The sequence below is a fragment of the Elephas maximus genome, chromosome 4 (genome assembly GCF_024166365.1).
Source record: "Elephas maximus indicus isolate mEleMax1 chromosome 4, mEleMax1 primary haplotype, whole genome shotgun sequence".
Classification (NCBI taxonomy): Eukaryota; Metazoa; Chordata; class Mammalia; order Proboscidea; family Elephantidae; genus Elephas; species Elephas maximus.
The window spans coordinates 46397733-46420147 of NC_064822.1; the positions used below are offsets into that span (position 1 = coordinate 46397733).

Sequence of the window (22415 nt, forward strand, 5' to 3'; positions counted from 1 at the left end):
TAATGTCAAAAAAGATACACTGAAAAGAAGCTTAATTAGTTACACTTTGAGTATTTGGAAAATTTTCATATAAGCACATGTAAAATACTACTGTTGTTGTTACTGTTAGTTGCTGTTGAGTCAATTTTGACTCAAAAATACTACTGTTGTTGTTATTAGGTGCCTTCTAGTTGATTTCAACTCACAGCAACCCCATGTGACAGAGTAGAAATGCCCCATAGGGTTTTCTAGGCTGTAATCTTTATGAGGGAGCAGCAGATTGTCAGGTCTTTCTCCCACAGAGCTGCTGGGTGGGTTCGAACTACCAACCTTTCAGTTAGCAGCCAAATGCTTAACCATTGTATGCCCAGGACTCCTTAAAAATGCTACTAAGCCAAAAAACAAAAACAACAACAAAAAAAACAAAGCCATTGCCATAGAGTCAATTCTACCTAATAGTGACCTGATAGGACAGGGTAGAACTGTCCCATAAGGTTTCCAAGTAGTGGCTGATAGATCTGAACTGCCGACCTTTTGGTTAGCACCCACGCTCCTAACCACCACGCCACCAGGGTTTCTACGGTACCATTATTTCAATCACTCTCTTATTTGTTCAGTAAATACTTATGGCGTGTCTGTAAAATTATTGTTGTTAGGTGCCATCAAGTCAGTTCTGACTCATAGTAACACTATGCACAACAGAACAAAATGCTGTCCGGTCCCGTGCCATCCTCACAATCTTTGCTATGTTTGAGCCCATGTCTGCAGCCCATTTCCCTCTCATCAAGGGTAAAATACCATAAAAAAATTTCTAGGGAGTATAATAAATGGGAAAGAGAGAGAGTTTTGATGTTAAAATTTTTAGGCAGACCCAAATTCAAATCCCAGCTCTCCAACTTTCTTGCTATGTAATCGTGGGCAAGTTACTCAGAGTCCCACATCCTTCCATTTTAAAATGGGCATAATGAGGCCTATCTCTCTGGGCTGCTGTGAAGATTAAATGAGATATTTTAAATGTCTGATAGCACTTGGAAAGATTACCAAACGCCTGTTGCCATCAATTCTGACTCTTAGTGACCCTATACTACAAAAAACAAACAAACCCATTGCCGTTGAGTTGATTCCGTCTTATAGCGACCCTATATAGGTAGTTTCGAAATGTCTGGCTTTAAGGAGAATACTATCTAAAGAAAAAAAAGATAGACAAGTAAGGAATGATCACTTCTCATACAAGGTAAACAGCTTAAATGGAAGCTCCATGGCCTAACATAACCCCACTCACCCAGAACGCTAAATAAAGCTTAACAAATACCGGTAATACGCTAAAAGAAAAAAACTAAACAACTTAGATACTACAGACAGGCCTAACTGGATTTGATAAACCTACCTGGTTTATTTGTGCTTGTTCCACATTTAGGTTGAGGAGAGTTTACTGTTGACAATCTTCTTTTTAGTCACCAAGCATCCACCCACAGCTCACTTCCTCTCTCTACTTCCTGCGTTCAACATCCCCACCCTCCTTCAGTAGCAGGTTTGAGAATATAGATTTCCCGGTGCAATTCTACCCTTTAACATCTCCACCCCAGCAAGTGGTTCTGTTGTGAACAATTTCAACTGATTCTCACATTAAATGTCATCTCTCACCAGGCAATCACGTTTTCAAAAGTGGGAGTCCTACATACAACCTGCTATTATTTGCTAGGTCAGCAAGACACATATCTCAGAGACGCTTATGAATCCCGATGGCCCCGCAAACCTCTCTGAAGAGCAGCCAGCTTTTCAACGATTCATAAAAGTATCTCTGCCACACAGATGCCTGAGACTCATTTATAGAGCAATTACAAAACTTAAGCAACAGCAATGTTTTACATTTGTTCTGTTTTGTATTTTTAGCCCTGGCTTTTTCCTTTCACGGATTACGGTAAATACAACATTTGCTTCCAGAATGTGGGACCTGCTGGGATCCTAAAGGAAACTGCATAACAAGCAGATTACCTTCGCTATTGCATTATAGGAATGCAGACAGTTACACTAAGTGGTTGGCTTTAGTCATATTCAAATTCTTTTAGGCTCTGCCTTGCCTTCAACACAGAAATAAACAAGAGTCTTAGCACAGTTCCACCTCCCTACTCGCCAATCCACATACCCCTGTGAGGGCTTCACTGGTGGGAGCTTCTGTTTTTTATTTCCTTAAGGAAATTCTATGTTTCTATAAATTTATCCCTAAAGCTTCTTTCCCCCATCTAACATTTTGTAATCTGCTTTCTCAACATCAAGCCAACAATTATGCAAACGAGCCTGGGGCATAAAATTAAATAAGCACTATTATTTCACTTAGAGTTCTTGGGTAGCCCAAATTGTTAAACATTGGCTGGTAACCAAAAGTTTGGTGGTTCGAACTCACCAGAGGTGCCTTGGAAGAAATGTCTGGCAATTTGCTTCTGAAAGGTCACAGCCTTGAACACCCTATAGAGTATAGTTCTACTCTGCACACACGGGACGACCATGAGTCGAACTGGTTATTCTTCTACAGGAAACTAGGTAAGTGACCATTTTCTAGAATCAACATGTTGCATGTAGCACTGTATTTTGTCCTGAGCAGATGACATTCCTCCTGACTTTATGTTCCATGCTCCAAATTATTAATACAACATCAAAACTATGACTTCTATATTTTGCCTAATTGCCCAACTACATAAACCATTATGAGTGTGAGGGGCAGATTTTTTTCTTTTCCTACTCTCAACGGCCTGCTCCTTTTCTGACCTTGTCCTAACTTAGCAAGATACTGAGTTGCAAATGCAGAGCTGCGGATGCCTTTCAAAGGCAATCACACTGAAACTTTGTTCCCCATTAGGAAATACGCCATTTTCCTTAGATAATGTCCAGATTAAGCCCACCAACCAGAGGCTTGGAGAGTGAATCTGAAAATGAAGAGAAAATATAACATGTAGCAAAGCGGCTGCAGAAATGCTCCAAGTCACTTTCTCGGTGTCCACTGTGATGCCACTGATATGTGGCAGTGTTGCGAATGTATGATTTAACAAGCTGCCTCCTTCAAGTCTGTGCATTTCATTTAACAGTTTCTCTTCTTTGAGGATTAAGGCAAGGAAGTTTAACCACTCTGAATTTTCTGGACGTCAGGAATAGCCTTTGAAGGGAAATATATTTTAATAAAAAAAAAAAAAACTTTAAAAGACGACAATAAATGCAAAGCTCTGTCTAGAGACTTTCTCATGTAAAAAGAAGTGCAGTAGAGCATTGAAAAGGTTAATGGAAGGCCTAGACTAAGGTGCTTTTCCTAGGGATTTTGAAATGGAGAATAAACAGCAGGAAATATCTCAGGGCATGTTAAACTGTGTGGGAATGAAGTAATCAACCTGAGGAATGCAAGAGATTAGAAATAAGGGAAGAAGAGGGAAAAAAAAGATGATATGCATATTGGAAAACTGCCAACTAATTCCTCAGAGGTAAAAATCATTCAAAACACAGATATCCTACATGTTGATGAAGGTCAGGAGACAGTAATGGTAAGAAATATCTGCGGTGATGGGAAGCGAGCCAGACTGAAGCTTATAACGTGAAGTGAAAGGAAAAGCAGGTACAGTAAGTCCCCAGGTAACTAACATCCTGGTTACTGACACCTCCCATTTGCCCTTTAATGTTATGTAAATTTGCCCTCACTTGAAAGGACTGAACCAATCCCTGCCCAAAACAAATTCATCAGATCACCTTCACTTGCTGCACTTGCAACTTTTAAATCACTGAGAAGTGATTTTTTCTTACACTAAAAACCCAAAACCCGTTGCTGTCAAGTCGATTCCAACTCGATTCCTAGAGGACAAAGCAGAACTGCCCCCATAGAGTTTCCAAGGAGCAGCTGGTGGATTCAAGCAGCTGAAGTCTTGGTTAGCAGCCCAGCTCTTAACCAGTGCTCCGCGAGGGCTCCACTTGCACTAAAGTTAGGCTAAGTAAGAACCATATGCACCTGTTTTGACTTACCTACAAATTCGATTTACAAACACACTTAGGAACAGATCTTCTTTGTAACCTGGGGACTCCCTGTACTGAAATTTTAAGCTGCAGTCCCTAGGACATGAAAAGAAGTTGAAGTGTCTTTCAAGGGTTTGCAGATCTTCAACATGCTTTTCTAAGCTCTTGTGGTCATCACTATCTTCACAATAGCCTTTTGTTGCTGCCGTTTGTTGTTAAGTGCCATTCAGTCTCTTCCGACTCATAGTGACCTATGTACAACAGAAGGAAACACTGCCTGGTCCTGTGCCATTCTAACAATCATTGCTATGTTTGAGCCCATTGTTGCAGCCTCTGTGTCAATCCATCTTTTTGAAGGTCTTCCTCTTTTTTGCTGACTCTCTACTTTATGAAGCATGATGTCCTCCTCCAGGGACTAGTCCCTCCAGATGCCATGTCCAAAGTACATGAGATGAAGTTTTGCCATCCTTGCTTCTAAGGAGCATTCTGGCTGTACTTCTTCCAAGACAGATTTGTTCATTTTTCTGGCAGTCCATGGTATATTCAATATTCTTCACCGACACCATAAAAGCCTACAAACTTTGAATATTGACATTTAAGTTCTTCACCATTGGCCCCAACTGATAATTCCAGCTCTTTCCCTGTCTCCCCTACAAGAACCTGCAGGCACAAACTTTTATAACCCATTCTCTGCCTCTGTGTATTTTTTCATTTGCTTCTGTACCCTAGAATTAGTTTTCAATTCCATGCTGAAACAAATAATCATTCAAGATAGTGATCGTTTCTCCTCTGAACTCACCACAAAGTTCTTGTTTAGCTAAGTCATCTGATGAGTAATCATATTTATACAGACTCATTTATATTCATTTTCTACAGTAACTTAATTATCATATTATTATTTAATAAGGGGACAGTATGGTGCAGTGGAAAGATTCCAGGCCTAGGAGTCTAAAGACCTTGGTTGGAGTTGCAGCTCCATTACTTACAAATAGGGTCATAGAATCTGGCTTAATATGGGCTATAATTGTTTCATAATAAAATGTAAACTAATAATGTGACACATCACAGTTGTTTTGAGGATCAAAAGAAAAACTGTATGTGAAAATAATCTGAAAACTATTAAAGCACTATACACTGTACACTATGTTTTTATCTTTCCTCCCAACTAGATTCTAAATGTCTTGAGGGCAAGAACCGTGTCTAATAGTTCTTTGAATTCTCAACTTCATCTATCAAGGCATGTCACATGCAACAGGAACTAAATAAATATGCGATGATTGATTATTTTGCACTTCAAAGTCAATAGCAAAGGGCCTGAGGAAGCAAAGCCTGTTGCTTTTGTAGTCCTTAGTACTCTAGGGTTTTCTAGTCTTGACCACACTAATCCATTTTTCTACTTCACTCTCAGAGGACTCCTTCAAGAATGTAAATCTGCCTCTGTTGCTCCAACTCCTTAAAATCTTTTAAAGTTCCCTCAGATAAACTTCAAATTCTTTCAAATGATCAAAGCTTTTTAGGAACTGGCCTATGGCTAATCCTACAGCTTCTCTTTTGCTACACTATTCCTCAAAGTCTCTGCTCCAGGTCTACCCACTGGTTCCAGAAAGTGCCAATCTCACTGTTCCTGTGTCTTCTAGTGTGGGATTGCCTCTTGCCTCCATTCAATTTGGCTTAATAGAATTTGACTTTGAAACACTACTCAGGGAACTCTTCCCTCCTTCTCCATCTCCTAATTTGAGACTGGCTTAGGAAATGCTGCGCTAAGCACCACGTATGACTTAGATGGTAGGCTTCCTGACAAAGAGGTCATGTGTTTATATTTTCATTCTCAGAGCTTAGCACAGTGCCTGGCACATAGTGAGTGTTCAAAATTTTGTAGTAAATGCATGATCCTACACATATATGAAAAAAATGAAAGTTAGCAACTCTATTTTTAATGTATAAGTTATGGGCACTGTGATGATTAATTTCTAGGCTATGGTGCCCAGTTGTTTGGTGAAGTGCTAGTCTAGATGCTGTCATAAAGTAGTTACATTTGATTAAATCAACTGGTCTCAAGTAAAGCAGATTACCCTCCATAATGTGGGTGGGCCTCATCTAATCAGTTGAAGGTCTTAAAGAGTGAAAAGGGAGTGTTCCCTAGGGTTTATTCTGCCTCTAGATTATAGATAAACATCTTGCCAGAACTCCTTCACACTTTCTGCCACCTGACCTATGGATTCTGGGTCACAAGACTGCAAGAATCTCCTGCCTATTGCCTGACCTATGGATTTTGGATTTGCCAGCCCCCCATAGCCTCCACAATTGTGTGAGCCAATTCCTTAAAATAAATCTCTCTCTCTCATATATATATATACACACACATATATATATTTTTTTCCTTCTATACTGGTTCTGATTCTTAGAGAACCCTAAGACAGGCACTACTTCAGAAAATCATTATAATTTAATAAATGTGTGAGTATTAAATCTCAAACAGCTTACTTTATAATGTAAATTTTAAAAAAATATACATAAGCATGTTTTTCATGATTAAAATGTGTTCTCATAAAACACAGGCAGTCCCCAGGTTAGCAATGAGATCGGTTTCTAACTATGTCTTTAAGGATTTGTAGGTGAGTCAGACCAGGTGCATACTGTTCCATATTTAGCCTTAGTTTAGTGCAAGAAAAGGCTCAAAGCCTTTTCAAGATTTAAAAGCTGCACATTCAGCAAGTGAAGGTGATTGTGATGAAGAATTTGTTGCAAGCAGGGGTTGGATCAATCGTTTCAAAGTGAGGGCAAATATACGTAACATTAAGAGGAAATAGGAGTTGTCCATAAGCCGGAGAGGTTCTTAACCAGGGGACTGCCTGTATTCTGAGTCTTGTCAAAGCAAATTCAACCACAGAGGAATAAAACTGCATAGGGATAAAAGGTAGACTAGGGAGAACTGGGAGCTTATCTCACATCCACAGTGTTTCACAGAGAAGTATACTAATAATTGAAATGGGCCACTTGAACATCAGTAGCTGAAGCCTAAAACAGAATTCCTATCCTTCTGGGTACCTATACTTAGGGAAGAACAGAAACATACCAATTAGATCTTTTTTTTTTTTCATATATATAATTTTATTTATTTAGTTGTTGTTGGTAAGAATATACACAGCAAAGCACACACCAACTCAACAGTTCTTAAATATGCCATTTATTGACACTGACTACATTCTTTGAGTTCTGTAACCATTCTCACCTTCCTTTTCTGAGTTGTTCCCACCCATTAACATAAATTCACTGCCCCCTAAGGTTCCTATCTGATCTTTTGAGTTGCTGTTGTCAATTTGATTCCAAGTAGGTAGTTCTTAAAAGAGCATAATGCTCAAGGCAGACTTTTTTTTTTTTTTTTTTACTAGTTAAGCTAAACTACTGTTTGGTTTTAAGATGACTTCAGGGAGTATTTTTGGTTAAGGTATAAATATTATCTCAGGGCAATAGTTTCAGGGTTCATCCAACCTTCATGGCCCAGGAAGTCTGGACTCCATGGGAATTTGAAATTTTGTTCTGCATTTTCCCTATTTTGATCAGGATTCTTCTATGGTATCTTTTATCAAAATGTTCAGTAGAGACTGAAGAAAACTAAACACACAAGGGAAATATTAGTTCGAAGGGCTAATGGGCCACATGAACCACAGCCTCCACCAGTCTGAGCCTAGAAACTAGATGGTGCCTGGTTACCACCACTGACCGCTCTGACAGGGATCACAATAGACGGTCTCAGACAGAGCAGAAGAAAAATGTAGAACAAAATTCAAATTCACAAAAAAAGACCAGACTGGTCTGACAGAGACTGGAGGAACCCCCAAGACAGACTATGGCTCCAGGACACTCTGCTAACTCAGAACTCAAACTACTCTCAAAGTCTACTTTTCAGCCAAAGATTAGACAGGCCTATAAAACAAACGACACACATGATGAATGTGCTTCTTAGTTCAACCAAGTGTGTGAGACCAAATGGGCAATACCTGCCCATAAGCAAGGACAAGAAGGCAGGAAGGAACAGGAAAACTGGATGAATGGATACGGGGAACCTGGGGTGTAAAGGGAAAGAGGGAGAGCGTTAACATATTGTGGGGATTGCAACCAATGTCACAAAACAATTTCTGTATAATTTTTGAATGAGAAAGTAATTTGCTCTGTAAACTTTCACCTAAAGCACAATTAAAAAAAAAAAATGTTCAGTAATGGTAGCTAGGCACCATCCAGTTCTTCTGGTCTCATGACAAAGGAAACAACTGTTCATGGAGAAAATTAGCACATATTCCATATCCTCTTCCTATTTTCAACTCTCCTTTGTTGTTCCAGGAAAATATGGACCAATCCTTGTGCCTTGGGTGGCCGACTGCAATATTTTGAGACCTCAGGCACTATGCATCAAACTAAGAGGTAGAACAGAGGTACTAACAAGTCAGTAGGCCAATTAACTAAGATGTCCCATGAAACCATGACCGTTAAACCTCCAAACCAAGAAACAAAATCCATGAGGTTTTTGGTCGTATGTACGCAGCCTTGGTAGCTACTCTTTTTGTTATTATTGTTGTTGTTGTAGTAAACATATCTATCACATAACTTTTGCCAATTCAACTTTTTACAAGTGTACAACTTACTGACAGAAATTACAGTAATTGGCTGCGCAACCCTTAATCAACACAATATTTCCATCACCATTAACCTATACTTTTCCTCTCCCCTTCCACGCTTGGTAACCACTAATTAACTTTGTTTTTTATATATTTGCCTTTTCTCTCTTTTTATACAAGTGAGCTCATACAATATGTGTCCTTTTGTGATTGACTTATTTCACTCAACATAACGTCTTCCAGCTCCATCCATATTGTAGCGTGTATCAAGACTTCACTTCTCCTGCTGGCTGAGTAGTATTCCATTGTATGTACCACATTTTATTTATCCATTCATCTGGTGATAGGCATTTAGGTTGTTTCCAGCTTTTGGCTATTGTGAGTAGTGCTTTAAGGAACATGGGTGTACAAGTCTCCAAGTCTCTGCTTTCAAGCCTTTTGGGTATATACCTAGGAGTGGAATTGCTGGGTCATATAATGGCTCTATTTTTAGTTTTTCTGAGGAATTGTCACACTGTTCTCCACAATGGCTGTGCCATTTTGCATTCCCACCAGCAATGGGTAAGGGTTCTAATTTCCCCACATCCTCACAAACATTTGCCATTTTCCGTTTTGTTTTTTTCTTAGCCATCTTAAGAGGGAATGAAATGGTATCTCAATGTGGTTTTGACTTGCATCTCTCTGATGGCTAATGATGTGTTTGGTGGCTATGTGAATGTTCTCTTTGGTAAAATGTCCGTTCAAGTCCTTTGCCCATTTTATGTTTTAGTTATTTTTCTTTTTGCTATTAAGTTGTTGAAGTTTTATATGTATTTTGGTTATCAGATTCTTGTGGGATATATGATTTCCAAAGATACTCTCCTAGTCGGTAACTTGTCTGTTCACTTTTTTTGGTAAAGTCTTTTGATGAACAAAAGTTTTAAATTTTTATGAGATGCTATTTATTTTGTCCTTTGTTGCCTTGTACTCCAAATAGATTTCTTTTAAGGCAAGGTTATATTGCCTTATTTATTTTTGATTAATTCTTTAAGCAGTGAGACAGTTTCCCAAAATATAATGTTAGATTCATCATCTCTCAAAAACTAGAACCATCTTTATTTTTATTTTAAGTGAAATTCCCAGAAACTATTTCTGACTTTTACCTTCTACACAATAATGCAGATGAGCAATTTAAGGTGGTTTAGTCTTTTTTTTTTTTTTTTAGTCTAGAGTGGTTAAGAATAGAGACAAGGAGAAGTGAACCTGTTAGAGAGGCAGAATTTAGGGATTTGTTAAGTGACTGAGTATAAATGACTAAAGGGGGTATTTGCTGAATAAAATAATCAAATGATGTGGCCTTTTTTAGAGTGCTAAGAATGGAAAGGGGTAAAGAATAGGTAATTTGCAGACTTTACAGGATAAGGCAAGTAAATGGATGTGAGGAGGGGAAGGCGGGGAAGGAGTTAAAGATAATCGAAAACTTTATAATCTAGGAGACTCAGAGGACTTCTTTTAGCACTACAGCAGAGAATGATGGCACCCTAAAAGAGCTACTAGTCTAATAATAGGAGGAAGTATATATTAACTGCACTGACATAACTCACAAGCTTGGGTGATAACAGCTTCTTCCCTATAGGTTTCACTTTTACATAAAAATCATATAATCTGCATAAACGTTTCATCCCAAAAAGTAACTGATATATTTATAAGGAAACTTTAATATGGACCCTGTTAGCACACAATACCATTAAGAGTAATGTAGGTTTATTATTTAAAAATATTCCTCATAAAAGTAGATCAATGGTGCAAAAATAATCCTGAATTTTACCGGGATTTCTTTCCTCCTCCTTTTTTTAAAAAAACTATTGGCATTTTGCAAAGATAAGCTTTCTTTAAGTGTAATTTTTATAACTTAAAAAGTTTAAGTGCAAAGATTTCTTAAATATAGAAAAGGATTTAAAGGATACCAAGCTACAAAATTCCAGATTTTTTCCGTTGTTTAAAATTGCACTGATTTCGGCATAAGCTCAGCATTTATTCACTCAGTTTCTTATGAGTAAGATTCTCAGAAGTATTACTGTATTTACAGATATTCTCTATACAGGGTGGTTGGAAAATTCTCAGTATGATGATAGTAATTCATTTTCATGATTTAAGTAATTAAGCTTATCTTTGGAGTTATTAATTATAATTACACTATACTGTACCTTCCACCGGAAAACAGAATAGAATAAAATCACTATAACCATACTGTATAAAACAGTAATTACATATTAACTCCCATCAGTTCAGTCACATACCACTGCACTTAATTCTTTCAGTATGTTCCAGGCTCAAGTTAAATGATAAGCACGGACTTTCCCTTAGACTTGATAATTTATGGCCCTTTTCAGTCACAGCACACAAGGTTCCATCTTAAATCATTATAAATTGTTTAGGAGGGAGAACCTCGCTCTGTTTAACATACTCAAGAGATTGTCTCCTACTGAACACAAGCCATTCATTATACTATCTTGGCCTCCTTAAAGAAAACAAGGTTTGAAACACATTAAACAAAGGCAGTTCATGACACCTGTCCAAGTATTTTAAAAAAAATTTTCATTGATAAAATATAACAAAATTTTTGCCATTTTAACCATTTTTAGGTGCAGAATTCAGTGACATTAATTGCCTTCCCAATGTTGTACAGCTATCACTGTTACTATTTCCAAAAACTTTCATCACCCCCAACAGAAAGTCTGTACCCACTGAGCAATAACTCCCCCTTCTTCCTTCCCCTGCGTTTTTTTGGGTTCCCTCCCCTCAGCATCTGGTAAACTAATCTACTCTCTGTTTCTATAAATTTGTCTATTCTAGATATTTCATATAAATGGATCATACAGTATCTGTCCTTTTGCATCTGGCTTATTTTGTGCAGCATAATACTATTGAAGTTCATCCATGTTGTAGCATGTATCAGAACTTCACTCCTTTTAACGGTTGAATACCATTCCATTGTATGTTTACACCACATTTTGTTTATCCATTCATCTGCTGGCAGGCACTTGGGTTGTTTTCACCTTTTGGCTATTGTAAATAGTGTTGTTATGAATGCTGATGAAAATAGAAATTTAGCAGCATGTATTTATGCTAAGGTTTTCTGCAAGATTATAGATTCTTTGAGGGTTAGGTTCATTTTGGTAACTACGAAAGTACCCAGCACATATCCTGTACATTCGAAGTTCTAAGTATGCATACATACAGAGTGAATAAAATAATGTCTCTAAAGGAAGAGACAGGATAAGCATGTGAGTTACGTTGCCTTTAACAGCAATGGCTTCTCAGAAGTTTCCTGTGTCTCACCTGAAAGTTGGTCCTGGATGGTTGAGAGATACAGATGAAAACAACCATGAAATATCATCTGACATGATCAAGGCACCGCTGGTGTTGCAGCCTTAGCCTTGGTACAAAGGTAACTTCATTTATGTGTCTCGGTTTAGTTTATGTTCTAATATTTAATATGTAAATAGCTCCAAAAAGCAAGAGGTACTGGGAAGTGAAAATTCCGTAATCATTACCATCAATATTCCATGGCCTTGTCTCTGAGAATTTTTATATTCTGCTTCAGTACAGTTCCACACTGCTAAAATTAAAAAAAAAAAAAAAATTTTTTTTCCATTCTAAATTGAGAAATATACTGGTTGGTATATGTACTGTGAATGACTGAATAATCCACTTATAAATTCATGGCCTCCTTTGAGTACATGGAAACCTTGGTGGCACAATGGTTAAGAACTACAGCTGCTAACCAAAAGGTTGGCGGTTCAAATCCACCGGGCACTCCTTGGAAACCCTGTGGGGCAGTTCTACTCTGTCCTATAGGGTAACTATTGAGTCGGAATCGACTCAGCGGCAATGGGTTTGGTTTTGGTTTTTTGGGTATATATTTCAATGAAACATATTTGATACTCGGCTCCACAATTCCAAGCTTTTGGCTGAAACAAAATGCATAATTCTAGTTAAAAATGCAGACACCTGCTGAAATATTGATAAAAAACCAGTAAGTTATTTTGTAGGGCCCAATTTGTCTTGCTTTTTAGGAAAAGGCAAATAAAAAAATATAGTGGGTTCTTCTAATGAACTGAATAAATAATAATTATAATTAGAGTTAATATTTATTGAATGCTGATTTTATGCCAGACCTTTTTTGGCTATATGCTTAAAATCTATGACCTTATATTTTCTGTATATCCGTGACATAAGTACTATTATTAGGCCTAGTTTACAGATGAGAAAATGAGTCTTCGGCAGCATAAGAGCCGTGACCACACAGTAAGGGAGAGAGGAATGACATGAACTATCTGACTCTAAAACTGAGGCTTTCAGCTGCAGTACTATAGTATTTGGCCTCCATTCTCTGGGCCTGAAAAGCACCTGACTCTCAAAGAATGTTACCTTAAATTTAATGCTATTTAAATCAGAAAGAGAATCCCAGAAGAGCTATTATACAGAACACTCTTAACTTACTATTATCTACTGACCACTTTAAAAAATTTCTATAAGAGGGTATTCCAGTCTCCTGTGAAAGGCCAACCTACAGTAATGTCCACTATCCCATATTACCAAAAATTTACCGTATTATCAAAAAAGTTCTTGTAACTTTTAGTTGAATAACTATTCTGTAATCACAAATCACATCACTATTTCTCAAATACGTCTTCTCCCTGAATTTTACACTTGTATGTGTCGGCAGAGGGTTTTATGTGTGCATATACAGGTAGTCCCCGACTTACGAAGTATTCAAGTTGTAAGGAATCACACTTATGACCGTCTGTGGTTTTTTTGTTTTGTTTTTACATCTTATCATTAGTAATATGTACTACAAACAATGTTGTAGCGCATAATTTGCTGACGTTAGTATTCTCATGTCAATTCCCAAAGACAAAGATCAGATTTATAAAGATACAACAAAAGGCAATAATAATCAAAACTAAAAAAACAAAAAAAACAGGTATTCCACTTATGTCAGAATTAACTTACGATGAAGTGGTCAGGACAGAACCAGTTGGGGACTACCTGCACATATGTATATCCATACACAGCTGTCATTTTGTTGTACTGTGGTGGCCTACATGTCTCTATGATGCTGGAATCTATGCCACCAGTAATTTCAAATACCAGCAGGGTCAACCACGGTGGACAGATTTCAGCAGAACTTCTAGACTAAGACAAAGAACAAAGGCCTGGCGATCTACTTCTAAAAATTAGCCAATGAAAATTTTATGGATTGCAAAAGACCACTGTCCAATTTCACTGCTTTCAACATGTCATCAGGAGGGATCAACTGCTAAAGGAGAACATCATGTTTGGTAAAGGAGAGGGCCAACAAGGGAATGGGAGACCCCTGGTGAGATGGACTAGCACAGTAGCTGTTATGATGGACTCGAACACACTGGCAATTGTGAGGATGGCACAGGATCGGGCAACGTTTTGTTCCATCATACATGAGGTTGCCATGCGTTGCGGTCAACTTGACGGCAGCTAACAATAAACATATACACTCACACATATGTGCCATTTATATATACATGTATTCAAACTAAATGGTAGCACTTTAAGGACAAAAGATACCTATTTTGCTGCATATATTTTTACATAATTAAGTAACTAACCTTTATAGTTGGATAATGTTAAGTCACCAGAATGATATGCTATCAGGAGCAGATGAGGCCTCTGTTTCAAAAATTTCGAATACCCTATAGAGCAACATGGAATATCTTAATGGAGTGATATTTAATAGTATAAATTAAAAAAAAGCTAGAACTAGAATGAAAATTAAGATGGAGGGAAATACAGATAAAAGAGTAGAGAAACACCGATAGTTAATGTTAGTACCATTCACTGAATTAATCATGCATTAGACTGTGGTTTCTTCTGTGTTGTTGCACTGAATTATTTGACTCCTCTATCATTATTTAGGACACCATGGTGGTGTAGTGTTAAGCACTGGGGCTGCCAACCAAAAGGTCAGCAGTTCGAATTCTTCAGGTGCTCCTTAGAAACTCATGGGGCAGTTCTACTCTGTCCTATAGGGTTGCTGTGAGTCAGAATCGACCTGATGACAACAGGTTTGGTTTTTGGTTTTATCATTATTTAACTTTTCATATACTGTTTTCCTAACCAGATTTAAGATCCTTGGAGTCTAGGAACCATGTTATATTGTCTATCATTTCAAATGCTTAGTACAGTGCCTTTCTCCTGGAACTAAATAAAAAAAAAGTATTTGTTAATTAGATGACTGATTGAAAATGTCAGCCTCAGGTTTCAGGCATCTCTCTGAGCCTTACCATCCAAGGCTGCGTCACACTTCTAAACAAGGGTAAAGTAGCACATTCAGGTTCCACATCTGTTTTTGTACATCTCCCTTTTTGCAGCATCTAATGAAGTATGTGGTACATTAAAGACCATTGACAAATATTTTCTGAATGAATGTAACTGTCCTAAAACTCTAGAGGGCCAAGAATCACCTGGGAGCTTGGTAGAAGTACAAATCTCTGGCTCCACCTCCAGAGAGTCTGATTCAGTAGATCTAGGGAGAGATCCTGGAACCTGTCTTCCTCGCCCCCAAGTGATGCTGATATTGATAAACCTCAGACTACCTTTGATAAGGAGTTCTGGTGGTGCAGTGGTTAAGAGCTTGGCTGCTAACCAAAAGGTCAGAAGTTCGAATCCACCAGCCACTCTTTGGAAATTCTAAGGGGCAGTTCTACTCTCTCCTTTAGGGTCACTATGAGTTGGAATCCACTTGATGAAAACAGGTTTTTTTGGTACCTTTGATAAGCAGTAAACTTATCCATCTACTGCTAAGGCTTCTGAGAAAGTTCTTCAGCCAGGGCAGCCCCTGCTATTGACCAAATACAGTGTAGCACTAATGATGAATTTTATAAAGGGAAGAACAAGAAGAAAAGTTATAAGTGCACAGCAGCTTAAAGCACCCTCAATCTATGACCTAAAGTTTATATTGTTTCTCGGGTAGGGTTGACAAATGACTGTGGATATTTAGAATATTTTTTAGAGAGGCAAAAGTCTTTCTTGGGCATTAATAAAATTATTTTGATTTTCAGAAAATCTGTTCGCTAAGTCTTGAACTATAGTGGAGTCAAGCTGGAAGAAACGCGTATTTAGTAAATGAGAGTTCAATTTTTTTGACAACTCAAAAGAAACATAATGTAGAAGCCATGCACTTGGTCTGGGCTTCTGACCTCCACTATTTCATGTCATGTGCAAAAAAGGACACATTAGAGAAGAGAGAAACTGCTAAAAAGAAGTGTGGAGGTTAATACAGAAGCTGAATATAAAATATCATAAAACAAGTACTTGGACTTCAATGGCTCTGTTGGAGTAAATGAAGGCAGTGTTTTTAGCAAGGGCATAAAACCATGTCAGGAACACTGCACCAGAGTGGTTGGTGTAAGATCTGCCTTGTGAGGAAAAGTGCATGGGGAGTCAGAAATCAGACTCCAGCCCTTCCTCACATGGTGTCACTCAACCTCTCAAAGAAATCAGCCAGCATCAACTCCTATCTACAGGACTAACCTTCAAGAATCCTGTGAAGGTACAAAAGTTGGCATTTGAGGATCACACTAGAACCTGAGATTTCAACAGCACTGATGTTAGGCACCGCACCTTGGGCGACAGTCAGTGGCCAGAGCTATTTCAATTACTTAGAAGGAAGGTGTTTCATTTCAAACTAAAGACACATGCCCCTCTTAGGTTTACTAGGTCTCCTAACCTCCCCTGAGCAAGAGGCATTCTGTAAGGTTGGCGCTGTGAGAAAGGGCTAGTTACCCATGTATTCCCATTCTTTCCATTTTCCATACTTTTTAAGGTCCCACTGCCTACTTAAGTGCTAATACATACAAAGAGCATTCACTCATTTACTCACTTAAAACCAAACAAACCCAGTGCTGTCGAGTCGATTTCGACTCATAGTGACCCTATAGCGACCCCATAGGACAGAGTAGAACTGCCCCATATAGTTTCCAAGGAGCGCCTCGTGGATTCGAACTGCCGACCGTTGTGTTAGCAGCAATAGCACTTAACCACTATGCCACCAGGGTTTACTCACTTAGCAAGCATTTATTCAGTCTCTCTATCATACCTGGCATAGGGGCAATGGTGGTTCAGTGACAGAATTCTCACCTTCCATGTGGGAGACCTGGGTTTGATTCCCAGCCAATGAACCTCATACACAGCCACCACCCATCTATCAGTGGAGCCCTGTGTGCCGCTGTGATGCTTAACAGTTTTCAGTGGAGCTTCTAGACTAAGATGGACAAGGAGGAAAGGCCTGGTGATCTACCTCTGAAAATCAGCCAGTGAAAACCCTATAAATCACAATGGTCTGATCTGCAATCAATCATGGAGATGGCACAGGACTGGGTAGCGTTTTGTTTTGTTGTACACGGGGTTGCCATGAGTCAGGACTGACTTGACTGCAGCTAACAAAAACAACATCAGAGCAAGCACACTCTCCAAGGTGCTGGAGATGCGGTGGTCACTAGACATATACAGTCCCTGCCTTCACAGGACAGATCTTACATGGAATACCGACTCAACGATGAGGTAACTTCAAGGAGTACTGAAAGGAAAAGCACATCATGCCTGGTGAGAATGTAACATTAATGCCCACTCAAATGAAATCAAACCAAAGCTCCAAGTCTTTGATCAGGTGAGATCTAATAATATTAAAAGCTCTACTTGTGGATATCTAAGATGCAGGAAGCATCAAAAGAAGATGGAGGGAATACACAGAGTCACTGTACCAAAAACAATTGGTTGATGTCAACCATTTCAGTAAGTAGCGTATGATCAAGAACCGAAGGTATTGATGGAAGAAGTCCAAGCTGCACTGAAGGTATTGGCGAAAGGCAAGGCTCCAGGAATTGACGGAATACCAATTGAGATGTTTCAACAAACAGATGCAGTGCCAGAAGTGCTCACTAATCTATGCCAAGAAATTTGGAAGATAACCAAACCGACTGGAAGATAACCTAGCCAACCGACTGGAAGAGATCCATATATTGTGTCCACTGCAAGGAAAAGTGATCCAACAGAATGTGAAAATTATCAAACAATATCATTGCTATCACACACAAGGAAAATCTTGCTGAAGATAATTTAAAAAAGGTTACAGGAGTACATCAACAGGGAACTGGCAGAAACTCAAGCTGAATTCAGAAGAGGGATATCACTGCTGATGTCAGGTGGATCTTGGCTGAAAGCAGAGAATACCAGAAAGATGTTTACCTGTGTTTTACTGACTATGCAAAGGTATTCAACTATGTGGATCATAACAAATTATAGATAACATTGGGAAGAATGGAAATTCCAGAACATTTGTGTTCATGAGGAGCCTGTACATAGATCAAAAGTCAGTCATTCAAACAGAACAAGGGGATACTGCATGGTTTAATGTCAGAAAAGGGCATGTCTCATGTACTCTGGAGGTGTTATAAGGAGAGGCCGTTCCCTGGAGAAGGACATCATGTTTGGTAAAGTAGAGGGTCAGCAAAAGAGAGGAAGACTGTTAATGAGATGAATTGGTACAGTGGCTGCAACAATGAGCTCAAACATGATTGTGAAGATGGTGCAGGACTGGGCTCGTAACCACCACCCCAAAGAGACGTATTTTCTGAGGCACCCTGACTACCTTTCAGAGCATCCAACAGCAAATCCACTACGCCATTTTAATATGAATAAGTAGAAGCCTTAAGTATGACATTTAAACACAGCTCTCTGAACAGTAACTTTATACTCATAGGAAAATGGGAGAGGCTAATACTGTCCTTTCAGTGTAGCATCCAAGGCTTCAAACCTGTTTGTTCTCGTTCAAACCCCTGTTGAGAATTTGCATTTCCATCCCAGATATACTGAATCAGAATCTACATTTAACAAGATCCCCAGGTGATTCTTATGTATTGTATAAAGAATTTTGAGAACCACTGCTCTACTAGTGGTTCCCAGAATTGGTCCCTAACCAGCAGCATTAACATCACCTGAGAACTTGTTGGAAATACAAATTCTCAGCAGGGGTTTGTGTTGGAACAAACAGGTTTGAAGCCCTGGTAGCACCCTTTTACCCTTAGGCTTGAATGGTATTACTGTGCTATCTTGAGTCTTCTCACTGTTTAGCTTTCCTACAACAATGCCCATGGTTGGGGTTAATTCCAGCATGGGGGAGAAGAGGACTGCAACTCATCTCTCTTCAATGAATGTAGCAACATCCCTAGTAAACATGCAAATATCTCTATGCTATTGAGTCTTCAGTCTACAGAAAATATATAATGTAAAATCATAATCAAAAAGATAGAGAGGTTCAGACAGAGGAAAATAAAACAGATTCCTTGCACGGTTCTTGAGATTTTCAGCTTCTGCTCCACTTAACATTTGCTAAATTGGGGAGGGGGCATTTTTTAAGGATTTCAAAGTCCTCGCAGGTTCAGTTCTAAGGAATTACCTCTCTTCTCTGAGGAGGCTGTATCTTCTACTGGGCCTCCAGAGAAGAGACTGGGAGAGCAGAGATCAAAAAGTCAGGCAAAGTTTGCAACGCAGCAAGGGGGGGATAGTCTCCAGCACTGGAAGTTGCTTGACCCTTTTGAGATTTGTATTTCCTACGTACAAAACAGGGTTAGTGGTACCTAACTCACTGGATTGTTCTGAGGGCTAAATAAGATTTTATAAATGTGTCTTAGCATACGCTTGATACTTATTATTTCCCTTTTGTTTTTAAGGACCATGGCGTTTGCTTCTTCTTTTATTTAAGCTTTCCTCGTTTCTCAGCTAGTTTCCTCAAATTCACACATTAACAACACACTCCATTTATGCACAAGACTTCCCCTTCACAATTATCATCATTACTACTATTATCATTAACAGCAGCCTCAGTACACAGACATCTAGACTGTAAAATGTAAAGAACCCTCCATCTTTATTGTTCTTCTTAGTCCCAAAGCAGAAGCTATTGCGGCAAATAATCAATATTTGAATGGTGGGGGGTAAGGAGGGGGACTTATGGCTCTAATTTTCAAGATTCTAATTGTTTTAAGAATTCAGATCTGATCTAAGATTAGAAATCTACGTTCTTGACATCCATCAATTTAAAGCTCCAAAAACCTGTTATTTCACCTGGCCTTCATCTTCCTTAATCTCTTTAAGAGAAATTAGATGTGTTCACCTTCTTCCCTAGCCTTTCATGTTTTCTGCTTTCCTACTTCATGATGGAAAGATCGCTGGAATTCTAGAGTACAGTACACACATGTAACCCAGCTGTCTTCAAGTTCTTTACAGTTTCATCCTTTCAAACATAACAACACTATTTAATTAATGGCATTTTCATCATTTACATCTGATCCAACATTTCTGCCATCCCCTTCTATAGCACTGCAGCTTTTGATACAAGCCACTACCAGTAACACCTCTTAGATTATTCAGAACCCGTATTTGCCCTGTTTTGAGCCTAACAACCTCTACTGGTACTCGAAGAAGGCAAATTTCACTGCACAAATGACCAGTATTATGGATGCATGGTAAACAAAGGCCTAAGGGTCCCACTTGGTGGCCTGGTTCTTCTGTTTTCTATGACACCCTTTGCACATGTGATTAGATAAAACTGTGTCACTTTTTCTCCTAGGCAGACATTTAGCATCGCTTTTCATTTAAGTCTTTGCTGGTAGAGTGATTTTGCTGCTGTCAGACTGCATTATGGATATTAGATCTTGAATGAGCTCTAACTTTCTGCAACTGAAAATTTCTAATACAAAGACAATCTCTTTGGGCCCTGTCATTGTTTAATGCACAGTCCCTGGAGTAGTCAGGATCATGTTGACTTTTAGGACTCTATTTCTACTGGCCATATTTGCTGAATTATGAAGATGGTTTATTTTCCTTCTTTGGTTGTGCTCTTGAGCTGATGTAGTCTTCATTGTGACAAAAGTGCATCTGTATTTCCTTCCCTTAATATTCTACCCTCTTGTATTCTCTACTTTTGCCCTCCTAAAAACTGTAACCTACATGTAAAAATTAGTAGAAATGAGAAAATAAGATAGCAATTATTATAATCTACCTAGAAGATCATTTTAAATATTAGTTAGTAAGAAGTAACTCTTTTGTAAGAAGTAACATAGATGATCTTTGTTTTCTCTTCCATGTTCTTGTTTATACTCTGGTAGAGACACTTAATTGAAATGAAATTCTTAAAAACAAAGTTGGAGGGAATGAAACAAAAAAACCGGAATAATAAAATGGGACGATCTGAGGATAACTAAATTGGACACATATGCACACATACATGTAAGTTGGTAACTTTCGTTAAATAGTGTTTGAATCACCAATTTTTCATTTTAAAAAAAGGTTAGAGTTTTACCCATGAATATAAAACTTAAAACTCAATATCCACCCTGAACTTTGAAAACATTATGCTGAGTGGATTAAGTCAGACAAAAAAGGAGAAATAGTCTAGGTCCCACTTATACCCAGAACAGGCAAATGCATAGAGACCAGTTTGTCAGTGGTTACCAGGGACGAGTGTGAGGGGGAAACGGAGGGTATTGCTTAAGGGGTACAGAGTTTTTGTTAAGGGTGATGGAACATTTTGGAAAACGATTAGTGGTAACTGGTACACAACATGATGACTTTAATTAGTATCACTGAATTGTACACATAAAAAGGGTTGAAATGGCAAATGTTTTGTTAGGTATATTTTACCACAATAGGTTGTTTTTAAAACCTCAATATCCACCCAAAATAATTACTCCAAAATCTGTTATGAATTTTCTCTATGAATTAGCAGAAACCTACGTCTTTCACTAAGAGCCATAGCTCAGGAGTGCTGGTAAACAGCAAATGTCCAGCCAGCTGCAAAACTAGATCCCTGGGCCAACTCTTTGATAACTGTCTTTCTTTCACCATGGAAACCTCTCTTTCCCTGAAGAAGTCACCAAGGTCAACTTACTGCTGAGCAGCAACCAGCTGCAAAGTATGTCCTACATATAACCTTTTATTCTCCCCAGTCCCCACAACATTCTGTGGCTGCTACTACACCATAAGTGACACGTATCTCATCTTGCTCATTGGTTCATATGAATATAGTACATAGACTATGCCAGGACAGGAGGCCTGAGATTGATAAATGGTGAAAGATGCAACCACAAAATCTGCGGTGGTTGTTATTTGATATCTTTGGGCTTTACACATTGGTTATGATGACTGGGGCCAAACTCAGCTTTCAGAACCGATTTATTAAATCCAGGATAAATCCCAGCAGCTAACTAGGACTTTTTCTCAGCAGGGATGACAAATCCCAGAGCTTAAAATTGGGCATCAGAAGTCCTGCAAAAATATCATGGCATATTTTCTTTAGCAACCAAGTATACAATGTCCATAATGAGTACCAAGAGTCCTCATGCTTCTCAGTAGAGAGTATCATACGAAACTAAGCATACAAGGGCTGGCTTCCTTCACGATGTCCTTACAGGGCACTGGAATCTTTGCAACTGTCCCTTTGTTATTAGGCTTCTAAGGCATCCTGTCAATAGTACCCCAACTCAGTCCATCAATTACTATCCTGCCAAGCTTCTGAGGAAATTAGATATTCAGACTGTCATAAAGTTGTATCACTGTGACGTGTTTTCAGTAGAACTGCAATTTGATGGAAGTTACTTTATTTTGCGTTGTTTTTTGGTTAAAAACCATGCCTATATGTAACAGTGGCTGAAAGATGATGAGAAGGCTCATCCTCGATGTTTCAATGAGAATCTCTTTGTTAATAAGCAAATAAGTTAAAATCCACTTTTTTCAGGGGCTTCTCGT

General features: G+C 38.6%; 1 protein-coding gene across 12 annotated transcripts in view; it reads right to left on the minus strand.

Annotated features, from left to right (window-relative positions):
- CELF2 (CUGBP Elav-like family member 2) overlaps window positions 1-22415 on the minus strand; it is a 587695-nt gene that overhangs the window by 211788 nt on the left and 353492 nt on the right. Inside the window, exon 1 of one of the 12 annotated variants that reach the window (XM_049885079.1) lies at window positions 1367-3153. The exons of the other annotated variants lie outside the window; for them this stretch is intronic. The gene's annotated coding sequence lies outside the window, so the exon portion shown is untranslated. Of the gene's footprint in view, window positions 1-1366; window positions 3154-22415 lie in introns of those variants that run through there. 12 annotated transcript variants of the gene reach the window in all.